The sequence below is a fragment of the Hyperolius riggenbachi genome, chromosome 1, assembly GCF_040937935.1.
Source record: "Hyperolius riggenbachi isolate aHypRig1 chromosome 1, aHypRig1.pri, whole genome shotgun sequence".
Taxonomy (NCBI): Eukaryota; Metazoa; Chordata; class Amphibia; order Anura; family Hyperoliidae; genus Hyperolius; species Hyperolius riggenbachi.
The window spans coordinates 618,838,157-618,853,901 of record NC_090646.1 but is presented as its reverse complement, the minus strand read 5'-3'; the positions used below and the strand labels follow the sequence as shown (position 1 = coordinate 618,853,901).

Genomic DNA, 15,745 nt, shown 5'->3' with positions numbered 1-15,745 from the left:
CTCAATAACTTCTTATGTTTGTACAGTTTGCCATCAGTGAGATTTCTGCACTTGGGTTACCAGCTACAGCCACTTGGGTGTCATCTCTGTATTATTAAAAGGAACCCTAGGTGCGAAACCTAAGGAAGCTGCCATACTTGTGTTCCTTTTCAACAATACCAGTTGCCTGGCTGGCTGCTCAGTGCGGTCTAAATCACACACCTGAAACAAGCATGCAGCTAATCTTGTCAGATTTGTCACAGACCTCTGATCTGCATGCCTGTTCAGGGTCTATGGCTTAATGTAACATAGGCAGAGGAGCAGCAAGCCAGCCAGGCAATGGGCATTATTTAAAAGGAAATTAATATGTCAGCCTCCGTATCCCCCTCACCTCAGGTTCCCTTTAAACCAATAATCTTTCCCCGCAGGAAAAGTGTAATTTGTGAAAGAAGAGTAGACTGGATCTCTGAAACAGTTGCCAGTTTTTATTTATATATACTGTATTTTTCCTGATTTACTAAGACAGACATTGCCATGGTTCTTCAATGGGGATATCCTGTGTGGCATTCAAAACTATGTTGGGAAATCTCAGATTCCATATCTAAGTAACTTATGTAACCACAGTTAGTCTAAGCATTGCCTGTTACACTCTTTCTGGCTTTGCGTGACCATCATTTTTGTAGTTGAACCTCCTCATAAAGGAGATTTATAACAGTGTCTGCCACTGGGGGGCTTGGGGGTCAGGGGGAAGACTATTACTTATCTACGGGGTGCTGATCCTCTGGCTCCCAGCCCATTCAGGATCCTACATTTTCTTGAGCTGACTGCAGCTTCTGCTGGCATTTGTAATTCCCGGAGGGGGTCATGTGCGCGCACATGCCACCATGCATGCTGGGAGATGCAGTTTGTGAGATGTAAGTACAGCGCTTTATCTTAAACGGGAACTATGCCGAAAAATTTTAAAATTTAAAGAAAACCTGTAATGAAAAAACCTCCCCTGGGGGGTACTCACCTCGGGTGGGGGAAGCCTCCAGGAACTTTTTTTTGTTACAGGTTCTCTTTAAAATATGTGCAAACATAAACAAATAAGAAGTACATTTTTTCCAGAGTAAAATGAGCCATAAATTACTTTTCTTCTATGTTGCTGTCACAGTAGGTAGCAGAAATCTGACAGGTTTTGGACTAGTCCATCTCTTCATAGGGGATTTTCAGCAAGACTTTTATTCTTTATAAAGATATTCCCTAAAAAGTATTTAAACAATGATGCTGGCCAGCTTCCCTGCTCGCTACACAGTTTTTTGGCAGTTGGACAGAGCAACTGCCATTCACCAAGTGCTTTTGAAAATAAATAAATCCCTGAGAATCCTCTATGAAGAGATGGACTAGCCCAAAACCTGTCACTTCTGTCAGATTTCTACGACCTACTTTAAGTGACAACAACATAGGAAAAAAGTAATTTATGGCTCATTTTACTCTGGAAAAAATGTACTTCTTATTTGTATATGTTTGCACATATTTTACATGTTACAATTTTTCACCATAGTGCCCCTTTAACGCATACACATATTATCCATTCATATGTTACACTCTCCTGCACTGAGAAAGGCAGTGGTAGGGGGTAGAAGGCTAGGATTGTTCTCCTGATAAGGAATACCTCACTTTCTGACCACCCAAGAAGCACAAGGTTTTGATCTCGTCTGACCCAGTGCTGAATCTCCCAATTATACAAAGGCAGAAAAGAACCTATTTAACAGGTGCAAATCCTAGAAGAATCGGGTTACTCTTGTTGGTGGTGTTGCGTCTGGTGTGTTGTTTTAATACAGAGCACACTGGAATGACAAACAACACAAGAAGTAATTTGTAATGTCTTATGACAACAGACAGAGATCACCTTCACAAAGTATAAGATTATGTAAGGCGTTTGCTGATTATTCTAAAGCCACTGGCTATGTGGACTGTAACAAGCTATGGCCAGTTCTGTGAGAAATCGAGATATTGGGCTATTTGCCTTTAAAGGAATCACAAGGTGATAATAAAATGACGAGAGAGCAATTATATCTATCCTCCTTTCTCCTAAAAATGACCTTTTTTTAGATATCCTACAGTTTTATTTTATATTTAAATATACTTTTTAAGTTTTTACAGTTTCATTGTCTCTGCTCAACGACACATTAACTGAAGTATTCAAGAACTAAAATCTTTGAACTACTGACCCCCCAAATTGTGGCAGATACAACATATTGTGTAAAAACTTTTATATTTTAGGCCTCTTTCCCACCAAGACGTTGCGTTTTAGGGAACGTTATAGGTCACATAACGTGCCCCTAACGCTACGCCTGGTGGTGTTGGAGCAGGACGCTACCTAGAGCTGCGTTAAGCTGCGTTGGTGCGCCTGTTTTGTCCTATGCGCCGGCGGAGACCACGTAAGCGGAACACTCCGCATCATGTGGTCCCGCCAGCCAATAAGCGGCCGCTCCAGGAAATAAACACTGCAGTGCAGTGAATATTAAATAGCCATGTGGCTGGCGGACTATCCCTGCCTCCTCTCCGCCCCCAAAAATAAAAAAAGCCCACATCACTGAGCATGTGCAAACAGCCTAACGCGGCTAAAGCCACTTAGAACGCACAGCATGCTGCACTTTATGGGAACGTGTAGCGTTACCCTGTAACACAACGTGGGCACTGTGAACAGCCCATTCATTTTACATTGCTGTGAGTTGGGCTGCATTACAGGCTGCACTAACGTGCGCCTGTAACGTCTTACTGTGAAAGCAGCTTTAGTATGCACAGTAAATATTATGTAAAGCATTATCTAGACGCTATCTGGAAACAAATGCGATGACCAGCAAACATATCCAAACATAATCCACAAAGACCCCCCACACATTGACACAGTTTGTTTTTACTTCATATTTAGGAAAGGCAAGCCCTCTAGGATACATTTCCTAGTTTAGGAAGTTCAGGCTGTGGTATGTTGGTGAGCAGCTGTTATACCCCTCGCTGTGCGTTGCCTACTCCCTGTTCTACAGTCTCTAATACACCAGTGTGTCCGACACTGGAGATGATTGTGTCCCTCCACTGCAATGCAAAAAAGCCTTACCACAATATAGCAGATCCAGATTATAAGGTCCTTAGCGCATAGGTGCAGTCTCCTGGCAGGTCTGTTCTGTGGCTATAAATTAATGATCCAATTTCTCGTTCACCACTACACCATCAACAAACCAATCTTTGCTTCCTATCACAACCAACAAGAAAATCCAAATTTTGGTTCAACGGAAATTCATTCAGACGGCACACGGATTTTCACTCGTTCAAAATCGATTATGTCCATCAACTGAGGTCATTTACAACCAATACGATCAGAATTTCTGATCGCTCTACTGATTTTTCACTAGAAATTGGACAGTTAGTGGCCACCTTTAGTTTAGTCATAAAAGGAAGAGGAAGAGCATGCAGTAGACACTACCACTATGGCAGAGGATAAAGAGGGAAGCCTGGATTGCGTTCTGGTATGTGTAGAGAAATGCACTCTGGGATTGGTGAAAAAGGTTAATAAAGTGTCCAGTAAGCAATAGAGTACTGGCACTACTGCAAGTCTTTAACCTAGTGCAAGTGCAGTGTAAAATTACAGGTAGTGCAATCAAATGAACATACCAGAGATTCAGATGGTGGTTGTTGGGTGAGAGGCAGGGGAGTAGCTAGAGGGGAGCAGCCCTTGCACCTGTGGGGGAGGTAGTATGTATACCCCCGAGTTGTGGGGGTCACTAAGGGAAGCAAGGAAAGGGTTGTGAACAGTAACCACTTCACCTCAAAGGGTTTTTCCTCTTTAAAAAAATGAGAAATTTTCACCTGTCACCGCTCCTTCCATTCATTCGCCTATAACTTTCTTACTACTTATCACAACAAAATAATCTGTATCTTGTTTTTTTCGCCACCAATTAGGCTTTCTTTGGGAGGTAAAAAATTGAAAAACGTCATTATTTCTCAGTTTTCGGCCATTATAATTTTAAAATAATACATGCTAACGTAATTAAAACACACACATTTTATTTGCCCATTTGTCCCGGTAATTGCAATGTTTAAAATTTTTCTCTAGTAGAATGTATGGCGCCAATATTTTATTTGGAAATAAAGGTGCATTTTTTCGGTTTTGCGTCCATCACTAATTACAAGTCCATCATTTATAAAGTAATGGTAATATACCCTCTTTACATACATATTAAAAAAGTTCAGTCCCTAAGGTAACTATTTATGTATTTTTTTTTATTTGTAAATTTTTTTTAATTTTTTTCCCCCAAAATAAAATTTGGTAACTATTGGGGAGTGTGGGAAGTCAGTGGTTAATTTAAAATGTATAAATAAGGTAAAAAGGGATTTCCCATTCATTGATCTAGTTGGTACCGATCGGGGTAACAAGTGGCGGTAACGAGTGCAGGGGGACGAGCAGGAACGCGCGGCGGGGAGGGACGTAGTAGCTATGTCCCTGCTCATAGTTATGGCATGTCGCAGGGATGTAGTTACTCATCCCGGGGGAGGGCAAGTGGTTAAGGTGGCTCCATGATTTGTAGTTACGCCCCTGGTTAGAGGTAAAGTCTAGCACCCTCTGTCCAGTTTTGGCCAAACCAGGACAGTGGCTTCATTTGGGTGGGCTCATTTGGTTGCATCAGCTGTAATGTCACACTGCATCTGCACTGAATTATAGACGTTCATTATCTGAAGCCTGCAGTAGTGTCGGGACTCTATTGCTTACTGGACATTGAATAAGCTTAGTTTATAATTCACTATCAACACAATATTCAGCCGCATCCTACCCATCATGCTGCTGTTACTCCTCACAGGCGTCCAGTCATCTGAATTTCAGTTTTCTACAGTTTATAGAGGAACATTTTAGTGAAAAGGGGAAAAAATAAATCAATACATTGCAAAGTGAGAAGTAAAAAAATAGAAGAGAGATCAAGAAATGATTGATATTCTCCATTTAATTTGTTCATATTAGTTGATCCACAATCAGCCTGCAGTGCACATCATCATCTTTACTACTGGCAGGCATAAAAAAAAACAGACAGCACCAACGGCCTTTATCTATAACCACACCCACTAACAATGCGAAAGGCTAAAAGGTCGTTATTTTTATAGAAATACATATGCACAGAGGGAGATACTGATTGCTTAGCCGGCAACTGGAAACAGTTGTTGTTTCCCACAATGCAACAACGCTCACAGAAATTAAACTGTCAGGATCACGGTCATGACATCATACAGTGGGAGGGGTTTCACCACAATATGAGCCATACAGGCGCGCACGCACACACACACACACACACACACACACACACACACACACACACACACACACACACACACACACACACACACACACACTTTGCAATAGTGTGAGTTTCTGCTGTGTCATCATTCTTTTTAAGTAGATAAACTGTTTTTCTTTTTATGAAGCTCACTTAATCCCCAAACTCTCCTTAGGGCAACTCTAACAAGCGTAAAAACATCCAGCACTGCATTAATACTATGTGGCTGTTTCTGGGATGGACTGGCCACCCCTGCTGTGCTCATGTGACCTGGGTGGAGAGAGGTCCCCATTCATTTGAATGCAGTTGAAATCCTGAAATATTGTTTAGTGTTACACTGTGCAGAAGAGAGTTGGGAGTATGAGTGCATCATTATTTACAGGCCTCTAACTACAAATTAGAAGCTGGTTTACGTAAAGCAGTTCGATATACCAGAAAAACCAATCAAGTTTGCAAGTATAAAAAACTCACTGGAGGACATTTATCAAGAGTGTCTGAGACAAAATATTGGTAGGTTTTTAGAAAACCGTGCAAAACTGTCTCAGGCATCTTAAAGAGGAACTCCAGCCTAAACAAACATACTGCCATTAAGTTACATTAGTTATGTTAATTAAAATAGATAGGTAATATAATCTCTTACCCACACTGTTTTAAAAGAACAGGCAAATGTTTGATTTCATGATGGCAGCCATCTTTTTGGTTGAAAGGAGGTGACAGGGAGCATGAGACACAGTTCCAACTGTCCTGTGTCCTGACCACCTCTCCCAGTTGCTAGGCAACGTGAATAACAACATAGGAAATTCCATCATGCTCTGCACAGCATCAGGGAAAAAAAGCCCGGGCTTTTTTTCTTTGATGGGTGGAGCTTGCAGCTAAAAATGATGCTTTGGTAAGAAAAACAAAGTTCTGATGCTGTGAAACTGTTAAAGAAACACCAAGCCTTTTCAGCTCTGCTGAGTAGATTTTTAGTCCGGAGGTTCACCTTAATAAATCACTGGATAGCGCTGTCTTAACCACTTGAGGACCCACCCTTTACCCCCCCCCCTTAAGGACCAGCGCTGTTTTAGCTGATCTGTGCTGGGTGGGCTGTGCAGCCCCCAGCACAGATCAAACACCAGGCAGAGCGACCAGATCGCCCCCCTTTTTTCCCCACTAGGTGGATGATGTGCTGGGGGGGTCTGATCGCTCCTGCCTGCCTGGGTGTTGCGGGGGGGGGGCACCTCAAAGCCCCCCTCCGCGGCGAAATTCCCCCCCTCCCTCTCCTCCCTCCCTTCCCCGGAGATCCGAGGCTGCACAGGAACGGATCTGTCCTGTGCAGCCTCTAACAGGCTCCTGCCTGTCATGTGACAGCGATCCCCGGCCGCTGATTGGCCGGGGATCGCTGATCTGGTACAACGCTGCTACTGTTAGCAGCGTTGTAAAAATGTAAACAAAGCGGATTATTTCCGCTTGTGTTTACATTTAGCCTGCGAGCCGCGATCGGCGGCCCGCAGGCTATTCACGGAGCCCCCCGCCGTGAATTGACAGGAAGCAGCCGCTCGCGCGAGCGGCTGCTTCCTGATTAATTAGCCTGCAGCCGGCGACGCAGAACTGCGTCGCTGGTCCTGCAGCTGCCACTTTGCCGACGCGCGGTATGAGTGCGCGGTCGGCAAGTGGTTAAACAGATGTAAAATAGGAGGAGTTAGGAAGGTCTCTCAGACAGTGCAGTGTTAGAGGAATTGCTGTTGCTGAGGTAACAAATACATCTGCTGTAATGCCCAGCACTGGAAGGGTTAAGCACAGAACAGCTTCACAGGACACCTAGCAGCAGGGGGGGAGGTGCACTTCACAAATCATGCCTAGCCTGTACTGCTGCACTATCTGGAGAACTGCTATTAAGCACTTTTTAATCTGCAGCAGTTTAGGAATGGATTTGAACTTTTCTTAACTGTACTGCAGCTCTAAAAATTCACACTAAACTGTCACTATTAAGTAAGATTTAAGAATCTTACTATTATTATGCAGAACAGTTCCCCTGCTGGTTAGAACTGTTTAAGAAGAAAAAAACTGTTGGTAATGCTTTGATAAATTTGGCCTACTCTTTTTAATTTCTCTCCTCTTGCTGGAAGCATCAGTGACGCTACTAATATATATTAAAGAGACTCTGTAACAAAATGTTCAGCCTAATTTCTTCTATCCTATAAGTTCCTATACCTGTTCTAATGTGGTCTGTCTTACTGCAGCCTTTGCTAGTTGCACAGTGGCTGTATTATCTCTGTTATGTAATCTAATCTTCTTTCCTTTGCCGGCTTTGTCGGCTCAGGCTGGAATGTGCTGCTCTGCTGTGATAGGATAGAAGTTATGCACACCCTCTCCATGCCCCCTCCAGGCTCTGTATGAGTCACTGACTGAGCTTCTCTGAGCCTGTCACATGCTGGTTAGCAGCCATGTCTTTTGTTTGTAAACACTGCCTAAAACTGGCAATTTCAAGCCAGGATCTCAGCAGGGAGTGGCAGCAACAGCAAAGAGGGGCCCAGGAGAACATACTGAATAGAATGGTATGCTTTTTATTGTAAGAATTTTAGAGTACAGATTCTCTTTAACCCTCAGGAGCGTAGCTAGAAATCATGGAGCCCCATAGCAAAGTTTTGGTTAGCCCCCCCCCAAAAAATATATATATATTAAGGTGCATAAAGGTGCCAAAGGTGCCTTTATGCACCTTCAAGCCCCCCCCCCTCTCCACCCCCAAAGCACACACACCAGTTTTAGGTAGTCAGAGGTGCCCCCCAGTACTAGATAGACCAAGGTAGCCCCCAGTATAAGTAATCAGAATCCCCTGCCTGAAGTAGTGCCTCCCAATATAGGTAGCTAGATGTGCCTTGCAGCATAGGTAGCCAGATATGCCTCGCAGTATAGGTAGCCAGATGTGCCTGCCAGTATTGGGTTTTGTTTTGTAGCCATGGCCCTGCTCACCTCCAATTGATGCATTTCATGTTTCTGAAGGTATGGGACTTTTATCATTGGGAGTCAGTATAGAAATCAATTTTCCAATTTCCATTCCAAAGGTTCATGTACTCTTTTAGGCCTCTTGCACACTGCAAGCGATTCAGATTCAGATTCCGCTATTTAATCAGTTTTTACATTCAATTCAGATTCCGATTTGCAGTGTGCAGGGAGCAAACTGCAAATCTGAATCGGAATCGGAAGTAAAAACTGATTAAAAAGTGGAATCTGAATCTGAATCGCTTGCAATGTGCAAGAGGCCTAAAGGAGATTGTAAGAAAAAAAAAACACAGTGTCTTATTCCTCCAACCACTCCTCAATTAAGTCATAACAGTGAATACTCGAATATAAACCAATTAGAAGAAGCCCATCTTAACATTTTACCTGATAGAACAGGTAAAAACTTGACTTTGAGTTGTTGACTCGACTATAAACCAAGGGGGTGTTTGGCCCTGCTGCCAATGCCACCGCAATGCCAATATTGTGATCACCCTGCCAATCTCCTGTCAACAGAGAAAGCAACAGAATGACCCCCTCAGTCATCCCCTCCTCATATTTATGCATATAAAGCACAATTAGCACCTTCTGCCTCCCAACCAGTTAAACCAAGGATTCTTCCATGGAATATCATGGAGTGGAGCATGCTGGAGAGGTACTGTGTTCCAAACTGTCAAGCTCTTGTCTTCAGCTAATGCTGTCAAGCTCTTGTCCTTCCACCGCTGTCTGTAGCCACTGTGTCTTGCTGTGTCTCTGTAGCCACAGTGTCTCCAGACTTTTTTTGGATCCCTGGTGTAGAGCCAGTTCCAGAGCAATGCTAAAGGCACAGCATGACACAGTGGGATACAGTACCTATAGATATCAGTGGATGCAGAAGGAAGCATCGGCTGAAGAGAGGAACATGGCAACTTTTCTAGCAAGCTCTGCTGGACATAGACTCTGCAATAAGAGGACCTCCATGCCAGAATCCTTGGTTAAATAGGAAGGGAGAGGCAGAAAGTGTGCTGGACATGGGCAAGGGGTGACTTGGGTAGGATCGGTCTGTTGCACTCTCTGCTCTAACCCAAATATATACCAATGATTTAAAGAGGTAGTCCAGTGAAAATAATGTACTAAAAAAAAATGCTTCATTTTTACAATAATTATGTATAAATGATTTAGTCAGTGTTTGCCCATTGTTCTGACAACTATCACATGGTGACATTTTTACTGCTGGCAGGTGATGTCACCGGAAGTGGCTGCTGCTTGCTTTTTTGGCAGTTGGAAACAGCTGTAAACAACTATTTCCCACAATGCAACGAGGTTCGCAGAGAGGAAACTGCCAAGACCACGGTCCTCACAGTTTCCTCTGGGAGGGGTTTCACCACAATATCAGTCATACAGCGCCCCCTGATGATCTGTTTGTGAAAAGGAATAGATTTATCATGTAAAATGGGGTATCAGCTACTGATTGGGATGAAGTTCAACTCTTGGTCCCGGTTTATCTTTAAATAAAAGGTTGTTTTGGGGCCATAATTCAGCTTTAAGTGAGCAACTGTGGTCTCCCACAGTGTATCACTGCTGAATATGCAAATAATTTCTTTATGTTACTGAAGTCAGGTTTCCATACAGAACCTCTGGTGTATAGCGAGCCTATAGCTTATAAATTTTATAGAGCCACATTAACCCAACATGCAGACGGCCCATTTCAGACTTTTGGTCCTCATAAATGCATGGCAGGGATTGATATAACTCTATGGAATAGGGCTTGGACCAGAACAACAGAGTAACCAAGCAGCTCGGGTGACCCAAACCACTAGGAAAGTATAGGGGACTAAAAGAGACTGAAAAGCCCTATCCCATAGAGCCATCTCATCTCAATCCCTGCCATGCATAGTGCTACAAGGTAAGGGTGCTAATCATTAATATTTTGTATATCAGTAGAAATTATAAGAAGGGCATTTTGCCTGCGTACTTCCCTTACCTCTTAGTCTTCACTACTGTGTCTCCTAACTTCATGGATGACCTTATTTTCCTGCGATTATCACTCAGCACTACTCCATTCCATCAAACCTAAACCACTAGCTGCTTTCTGTCTGTGCTTAGTTAATGGAGATGGAGAAACGTTTCCCCGAGTCGTTTTACATGCAGAATCAGTTGAGTACCCCGAGGCAGAATGCTAATGACTGGGAAGGGGGCTGGGCATCATTTACCTCAGATGATGAATGTCCCTGTTGATCTGGCATGCAGACACTTAAAGGTAATATAAGGATATACATTGTAATATACTCTGGCTCCAATCTTAAATATTATCAAGGTTTTGGCTTGCTGACAAGATCATCTCAGCACGGGTGTTTTTACAAGCGATTTGAGCTTGTGCGAAACTAATACAGATAAGAAGGCCATGAGACCTCTACACTTCTGTAATGCTTCGTTATGTTTTAGGTAGAGAATGTTAGCTAAAGGTAGGAGCAGGAAAATTAAGGGTTACTGGGAGGCCTAGTGGATCCACTGCCTTATATGAGTTCCTATACCCTAATCTCCTCCACAGTCTTCACCCAGTGTGGCGCGTCAACCGAAGGATGACAAGTGCGTCGTCCCAACACCTGGTTACACCCAGACCTTGATATGTGGAAAGTATAGGAACTAAAGGCCGTAAGACAGTGGTACCACCAGAACCCACTAGGCAGGGAAACAGGCAATATCATAGTCGAGAAAAGTCCAGGTTGGGCAGCTAGTAATCAGAGACAAAATACCAAATCATAAGGAAAAAACGAACCCAGCAATGGTCCAAGGGTCATGCAGTGAAGAGAAGAAATAACGCCGTTCTAAGGGCAAGACAAGAAAAGGTCGGGTACCAAGGTCTGTCCAGGCAGCAATCCAAAACAAGGTCAAGCAAGGTCACAGACAAGAAATCCAGAAATAAACACACCCAGCAAGGCAACCCTAAGACAAATGAATGCTATAACGGGCAACGGGAAGCCTTTTATAGACTACATCAGTCAGAAACAGCCATTGGTAGTAAAAAGCAGAGTGACCTAATTAATCAGAGTTTCAGGTTGTTAAAGTGCCTACATCCTGTTATGACAATGTCTGGCTGGTATCTGATGAGCCTTGGATGATACAAAATGCTGCACAATCTCCCACATGAGGGCAAGGCGGGATTTCTTGAAAGGCCATGAAGACCTGGTTTTTGGGCAGGGGCTGTTGGTTCGTGAATTTTACATAGGAGAGGGGGGCTGCACATGGAACTGGAGGGGTATCTTTACCCATGGGTAGAGAACAACCAGAAAGTTAGCCTAGGGATGGAAAGAGTATAAATCCGGCCTTGTGTGGTGGAAAAGGGTATGAACTGCCATTCCTGCTCACAGGGTGGAGCAGAGCCGGAACATCCACAAGGTGAATTAGGCAGGTGTCATGGGCCTGGAGAGAATCTAGGGGCCTGGCTTATGCTAGTCCCCAACACATCTTACCAAAAAAGTCAGGTAGCCATTAGGGTGGGCCCAAAGTTCATGCTTCCCAGGGGCCCCATTTCACTTAAATCCATCTCTGGGGTGAAGAGACATCCATTCATACTGCACCACCCAGTGCCCAACTCAAGCAGTGCCGCTATAATACGTACTCCTAAGTGAGGCTACATGGTCTTCAAACAGCAGCTTGCTTTAGACATACTGTTTTTTTTCTAAAGTCAAATACAGATTTTAGATCAGTAGCCTTATTGTGTCATTTTTAAGTCATTTTGCAGGACTTAAAAGGAGTTCTGTGGAGGCTAAGAAAAACAAAAAACTGACACTTACCTGGGGCTTCTATCAGCCTCCTGCAGCTGTCATGTCCTGTACCGTCCTCCTCCGTTCCCCACCGCCGGTCCCGGTCTAATATTCGTCAGAGGAATACTGCTCGCTCCCGCGCGTGTCATCAAGGGCTTACTGCGCAGGTGCCGTACAAAGTTTTCTTGTACTGCGCAGTAAGCTCCCGATGACGCGTGCGGGAGCGAGCATGGCCGCGCAGCTGCAGTTTGGTTAGAAGCATAATTAGACCGGGCTCGGTGGCAGGGAATGGAGGATCATATGAGGACGGCACGGGACATGACAGCTGCAGGGGGCTGATAGAGGCCTCAGGCAAGCATCAGTTTTTTGTTTTTAATAGCCTCCCCAGAACCCCTTTAAAAGATGCAGAACTACAAGGAATAAGGGTCCGTCAAAGATGGCTTGTCATTGGCAGAGAAATTAGCATAGGAGTAAGGCGCCTTCAGTTGCCTGGCTACCACACCCCTTAATAGCGCCGACGCGAATGGAAGGGTTCTGTATGGAAAATTAAAATGAAAATCAATTCCTACTGGTACAGCTCTACATATTTTTGCATATGAAATTAATGCAGAGGACCAGCTTCTCCATACTGGCTGCATCGGACCAGTTACTCAGTTATGGCAGTTGTGAGAAAAAAAATCAATAATTGTTCCAGCTTTGTGCATATAATTTACTCATGAAAGAAGAGAAAATACCTGGGCTGTCTGTACTGAAGTGCAGTGTGACATATGGAACAGATTCCAGATCACAAGTGCAATTTTAGCTTAAAGACTAGCTATCCAATCTCAAAGCCAGATTTATACTTTTTCCGCCCCTAGGCCAATACGTTCATGTACATATTTTAAAATTTTACAATTTTTCCACAGATGTCCTTTATAGTTTTGTAAAATGATAGCTGACTTAAAGCAAAGCTGAACTGAAAAATAAAAGTCAGAATAAACATACACATGTCGTACATACCTCCCGTGTAGTCTACTTATCAATCTCTTTCTCCTCACCCACGTCCTGCTTGTCCACTGTGATTGATGGAATTTCCTGTCCTCCATTTTAAAAATGGCCATTACCCCATAACAGCTTCCTGGTCAGTACACTGTTAGGCCTGGAACCCACTAGAGCGTTTTTTTGGGTTAGGGAGCGCTTTAAATCGCTGGCTATTTCCCTAAATGCTCTGCCAGTGTAATTAAATGTAACAAATCCCACTGTAGCAATTGCGATTAGCAAAATCGCTATCACAGAACATGCAGCATTTTGGGAGCCTTTGCGCTTCAATGTAAAGTATTTAAGCGCTGGCAAATCGCTCATGAATCGCTACACATAGCGATATCTGTGCGAATTTAAATTACTGCAAAAAAATTATAATAAATTGAAAGGACCAATCGGAATTAAAATCACTAATCGCTATCACAATCACTGGCAAAAAGCTTACACTTTTTTAAATTGCTACCAAAATCGCCGAATAATGTTCATGAAATCGCTTACAAAATGCTGATTAAAAATGCTAGGGACTTTCTATTTGTAGTGGGTTCCAGGCCTTAAAGAGAATGGTGGGTTTGTGAAATCATATTAGTACACAGAGGCGCGTTCTGTATACAATCACCAGCCTCTGTGTCCTTCTATAGTGCCTCCAACCCCCCCCCCCCCATGCTCTGCTGTCCCCATTATAAAAAGCGCCAGGCTAGCAACACACAGATTGTCGCTAGCCTGTTATTTACCTCAGGCTGCCACTCATTGCCGCTTTCCCGCCTCCTGTATAGCGCGGCTCCCCCGCCTGTGTCCCTTCCCTCCCCGCTTCTGTAAGCTTCCTCCAAACGGCCGTGCTATACAGGAAGCGGGGGAGCGGCGGTGAGTGGCAGCCTGAGATAAATAACAGGCTAGCGACTATCTGCGTGTCGCTAGCCTGGCGCTTTTTATAATGGGGGACAGCAGAGCCCTTGGGGGGGCTGGAGGCACACTGAAAGGACACAGAGGAGGTGATTGTACACAGAACAGGCCTCGGTGTCCTAATATGATTTCACAAACCCACCTCAGGTTCTCTTTAAACTGTAATATCACCCACTTATGCCATAGGCAAACAGGGATATTATCTTGCACATCACTTGTCCTTTCAGTTATAACTGACAACAACTGACATATAACTGACACCAACTGATATATCTCAGTTCTGACAAGATGTCAGAACTGGAAGGAATCATTCTTAGCAGAAAATGGTGAGCTTCTGAGAGGAACTGACCGCGAGGAAAATATGTAATATTCATTTGCATTTATCGATAAAACATTCAATAAATATATAACACCTTAGTGAATTCAAAATTAGATTTTACCCATGAGGTCAATTATCAAACGTTTGATAAAGTGTTTGATAAAGCTTAGTGAATTGAGGTCATGTGTTTATTTTAAATAATTTTACTCGGTTCAGGTTAACTTTAAAATTCAAATGTAAATGTATTTTTAATATCATCAATATATATAAAAAAACACATCTGTGCAGCCCTGATTCATGTTAATAGGTTTTTAGTGAGAGTGTACAGAAGCAGTTTTCTCAGGTCAATGGATTCGGAGCTGGCAGCAGATGTAAGGAAAAGCATGTGGATCAGCTATCTCAAACACTACTGCAGTAATACTCCTGATAGTCACAAACCTTTTATTAGTCATACATTTGCTGTAAAAAGTCAGGAGAGAAATTCTTTCAGCATGAAACTTGTTTGAATTATAAATTCATAGTTTGCCATGTATCTGTTTATTAGCCCTTAACCACTTAACGAGCAGCCAACGCCGATAGGCGGCAGCTGGTCGCAGTGGTATTTCCATGGAAACGGCCGTTCGTTCGAGCGGCCGTTCTATGTCAGTTCAGGGAGGGAGTCTTCATGAACAGCCTGCGAGCCTCCGATCGCGGCTCGCAGGCGAAATGTAAACACGCGGGGAAGAAATCCCCGGTGTTTACAGCATACGGCGCTGCTGTCACAGCAGCGCCGTAAAGGAGATCGGCGATCCCCGGCCTCTGATTGGCCGGGGATCGCCGCCGTCTGATAGGCTGAGGCCTATCAGAGGCGGTACAGGACGGATCGCCATCCTGTGCCGCCCACAGTTAGGAGAGGGAAGGAAGGAGAGGGAGGGGGGAATATCTCTGCGGAGGGGGGCTTTAAGGAGCCCCCCGCGCTAAACACAGCAAGCTGGCGGCGATCAGACCCCCCCAGCAGGACATCCCCCTAGTGGGGAAAAAAGGGGGGAAGTCTGATCGCCCTACCTATTACCTATTAGGCTGCCATATTTATTTCCTTGTAAACAATGCCAGTTGCCTGGAAGCCCTGATGAGCTTCAGGCATAAGTAGTGTTTGAGTCAAAACCCTTTGGCTAATCCGGTAAAACCTGAGTCGGCTGAGTCAGAGTACCTGATCTGCATATGTTTGATCAGCGTATATGGCTAAAAGTATTAGAGAAACAGGATCAGGATGACTGCCAGGCAACTGGTATTGTTTCAAAGGAAATAAATATGGCAGCCTCCATATCCCTCTCACCTCGAGTTCCCTTTAAAATGTGGTTATGTGCTGCTGCTCAGTTTAACACCCTGAGCATTGTCCGTCCTCAAATGCTATCGGTGAGCTGCAGGATCAGAGAATTGCACTCTTTATCACTGGCCTACGGGGCTGCTGGCGTAATTACCTTAGAAACAGTAAATATGTGCGGTCCTTTGATTAT

The 15,745-nt window shown here is 43.9% G+C and overlaps 1 protein-coding gene across 1 annotated transcript in view; it reads left to right on the top strand.

Annotated features, from left to right (window-relative positions):
• SLC1A3 (solute carrier family 1 member 3) overlaps window positions 1-15,745 on the top strand; it is a 127,527-nt gene that overhangs the window by 33,729 nt on the left and 78,053 nt on the right. The gene's annotated exons all lie outside the window — the stretch shown is intronic.